The following is a 4,306-nucleotide window of genomic DNA, read 5'->3' on the forward strand; positions in this document are numbered from 1 at the left end:
CGTGCGTCCGGCCCTCCCTTCTCCAGGGACGGCCCTGACAAAGACATTGAGCCTACACTAATGGCTCTAAAGATTGGTACCATAAATCGGTGAAGATAATGAGGGGGTTGACACGATGAAAAAAGTAGAAGCGCCAAAAGAAGGGTGAAGAAGCTTCTTATCCCTATTACAGAACCGTACATGAGATTTTCATCTCATACGGCTCTTCTACTAAGGAAAGGTCCTCTCTGCTCTTACGTTCAATGATCTCAGGGGTTTTCACTTCGACACTAGAAGACAAAGATTCAGCTAAAGTTAAGGTACTCTTTATTATGTGATTTGCTTCCTCACCTTCCTTTCCATTCGAAGGGCGCTGACTTTCATTATCAGGGTATTTTTGAGGGGTGAAAGGTTCTCTTTTCTTTCTTCCTTTAGAAATAGGATATGATTGCAGGGATGAAAGAAGTAGACAAAAAACTATTTCTAAATGATAAACTATTATTAGTTCAGTTCGGTAGAACATCGATGAGAGGATATATTTTTCGCGAAGAAAACCTACCCTGTTGGAACTTAACAATACAATCTATCTTTCTGGCGCAAAGAATGCCTACACCTTTCTAATGTTCTGCCTTGATGAGTGGGAGCCTTAAAGCTAGCTACGCATAGCCCTATTCTACATGACCCGTGGTCGCCTGCCTGGTAGGGGCGACACCAGCGAGATCAGAAAAGGTTGTATTAAAGTACAGTTATCCTGCTTGCAGATTTTTCACTAATAGGAAAAACATGATGGAATCCGATGAATTTGGGATAACATGAAATCCAACATTATCAGACTACAGACATTAACAAATTTATCACCATCATCATATTACTTATGCTATGAAAATGATAAATTATAAGGGTTTTACATAATTATTTTTCATTATTTTCGAGTTTCCATTTATGATTAATCACATAATCAAATGGCATTGAAAATGATAAATTATAAGGATTTTACATAATTATCATATTAGGATGGCTGAAAATCCATTTGGGCTTGAAAAAAATGAAGAAATTGCACGAGCAGAGACTAATGCGACTTTCAATGTGACTTTGTGGCAGAGACTTTCAATGCGACTTCTGAGGATCCTGGCGACTTTCCATGTGACTTTTGTCGTGTGAAAAGCCACATTAAGATCTGTCAACTCTAAAAAGGTTTAATTTTTTTGGGGTTTTCCCATATCTTCACCCCTATCTTCTCTCCTCTACCATTTTCTCTTTAAATTGAGTTTCTGGGAAGCTTGAGGTCCCATTTTAAGGACCATTGGAAGCATTTCTTTGGTGATTTGAAATTGTTAGAAGATTGAATGTAAGATCTAAACTACCATATCTTGATCTAGGGTTTGGTCCCTTTTCAGCCCAACCTTCATTTCTTGTTTGGTGGTATATGTGTTGAGATTTGGGAATAAGTGAAATGTTCTTGAGGGCTTTGCAACTTAGATCTAAAGTTCTAGCTTGGGATTAAAATATTCACCTTTGGAACCTGAAATATTTGGGTTTGGAACATAGGTTTAACTTAACCTAGCAAAGCGAGTTCAAGTTGTTTATAAAAACTTCGTATATACCAAAATGTCTATTTTAAATTTGAAGTATTTTTCTTAAGATTTATCAAATGGGTTGTTGTTTGATGAAATTTCTTGGTACATTTGATTTTATAAAATCTTGAGAAATGTTTACATTTGAGGATTTTAGACATTTTAATATCAAAGCATAAAATGTGTGGATTTTGATGATTTATTGAGCATGTGTAGCTTGTTTGATATTAATACATTATTAGCATATTGATTTTATGAATCATTAGCAGTTACATACGATTTGAGTTTTTTGGGGTCTGTGTTATTTTGGGTTATGAGATTTATTACTCTTCAACTGCATTTTGGAGTTTATAATGACTCATTTTGGATTAGTCAAACAAGTGGAGAAGCTTATTGGCTTATATTTGAGATAAGTACTTGTTTTGTGGATTTTTACCTGACTTTTGCGTTGTAAGGATGATTTTCAAACCTTTTGGCTTATAAGTTGTTTAAACGATGGGTATTTGTAACTTACTGGTTTATGTTGACTTTTATTGTATAATCAAATAAGTATGAAGTTTATTGGCTTGATTTTGGTCCATTTGACATTTGGGGACATTTGCTCGGTTTAAATTATTCAATAATGAGCTTAGACATGATGAACATTTATCGCATCTTTATTTGATGATTATATGTTTTGAGTATGGTGGTTATTCAATTGGAGTCATGTAATTTGGAATGTAATGCATCGGATTCATAGGCATATATATCAGTCGTGTTTGCCAAGAGTGAAGTTTTGTTGTTCTCCTCTAGAAGCCATAGGGTTTAGTCAAGCGAGAAGTTTTGATGTTCTCAACTTGGGTTCTTTTTTGTCGTGAGAAAAGAGAAGTTTTGATGTTTTCTTTTTGAATTCACTGGTTTGAATCATGTGAGGAGTTTCAATGTCCTCATCTTGAAACCTTTGATTTTGTCAAACAAGGAGTTTTGATGTTCTCGTCTTGAAGCCATCGGGTTCATTCAAGTAAGGAGTTTTGATGTTCTCAACTTGGACCTTTTGGTTGTGGCAAGTGAGAAGTTTTGATGTTCTCACTTTGACCCTTTGTTTGAATCAAGTAGAGAGTTTTGATGTTCTCATCCTTGGAAGGTAAGCACTAAGGTCATTTCATGACTTTGAGGTGAAGCTCGACAACGTTGATGCATGTCTTACTTTGTGTTCGCTACATTTGATGGATCTGAGTCACCCCCATCACTGAAAAGTGTTATTTTTGGATAATGTATTGTTCATGATTTCGGTGTTGTTTTGGGGTACAGAATGTATCCAGATTTTATTTTTTGCCATCTTGGAACTTATCTATGTTTTTAGGTGTTTTGTTTAATATAATTTTATCCATGTTTTTAGTATTTGAATATTAAACCTTATCCACATTCTGGGTGACTATTGGGTTTTAGTCTGATGTTAAATAGGTTTTTGGTTGATGAGATTTCATCATGAAAATAGTGGATTTCGAGAAAGATGTTGTTTTTATATTTAATACATCTCATTTTGGAAATTGTGATTTAAATAAAAATATATTTTTAATTTTACCATTTTATATTAAAGAAGAAAATTGTTTGAGCTTACTAGACGTTAGACCTAACGATTTTCATTTGTTGGCATGTGCATCATGTCCTCGTTGGGGAATGGTACTACCGATGTTGCAATGAGTTGGGTGGTAGTTTGAGGCACGAGAAACAGTTAGCTATTTGGAGAAGTCTTACGTATTTTGTAAACAACGACTGTCGTTGGGTTTTAGTAACACTCATCTCTAACATAGACTTTGTCTAAGGCTTGGATTATTATTTCTTGATATAAATCCTTAAATTGTCATTTTAGGTAATTCAAATGTTATCATTTAGAAAGAAAAAAAATGTATCCTTCATTTGGTGTATTACAAAAAAATTAAATTAGTCGCTCTTTAAAATTTTAAAAGTTTAACATGCTATGTACAACAAAAACCCAACATATCATCGTCCTTGTGAATCGCATAAATCCTATTTCAAGTGTGTTTGGCCATCAGCAACATGTCTACGAAACCACAACTTGAATGTTGCATAAATCCTATTTCAAGTGTGTTTGGNGAAACCACAACTTGAATGTTGCATAAATCCTATTTCAAGTGTGTTTGGCCATCAGCAACATGTCTATGAAACCACAACTTGAATGTTGAAACCTAACGGCCGGAGTGAAATACTTAATCAGATGATATGATTGGTGATAACAAAATTCAACAAATGGCAACTAGTGATAGATACAAGTATGTGAATGAGATCCGCCTCTTTTGAGAATTTGGTGTACCCGCAAAACCTGGGACCAGGGATGGAGACGGGGATCCCCAAAAATTAAAAGTTGTCGAAAATTAAAAGTTGGGGACAGAGACGGGGATAGGTAACGTAGTCCCTGCCCCGCCTTGTTCCCCAATTTAAAAAATATTTATTATTACATATATTATTTATAAAGAATTAGATTTAATATTTTTTAGATTTAGAATTAATATTTTTGACATTTATTTTATATACATTTATTCTGAGTTGTCTTAGTTTTTTTAGATAAAAAGACGTTGAAAGTCGAAAGCGTTTGAACAAAACAATTACTTATGTGATGTGATTTTGTTCATGTATAAATATTTGATACTCTATAAAAGCAAAATTTGATAATATGAGTTTTAAACATTAACCATTATCGATCAACTGTAATATTTAAAACATTTGACTTAAAATATCTTATATTAACCGCG

This window comes from Cynara cardunculus (assembly GCF_001531365.2).
Source record: "Cynara cardunculus var. scolymus isolate 2C chromosome LG 5, CcrdV1, whole genome shotgun sequence".
Classification (NCBI taxonomy): Eukaryota; Viridiplantae; Streptophyta; class Magnoliopsida; order Asterales; family Asteraceae; genus Cynara; species Cynara cardunculus.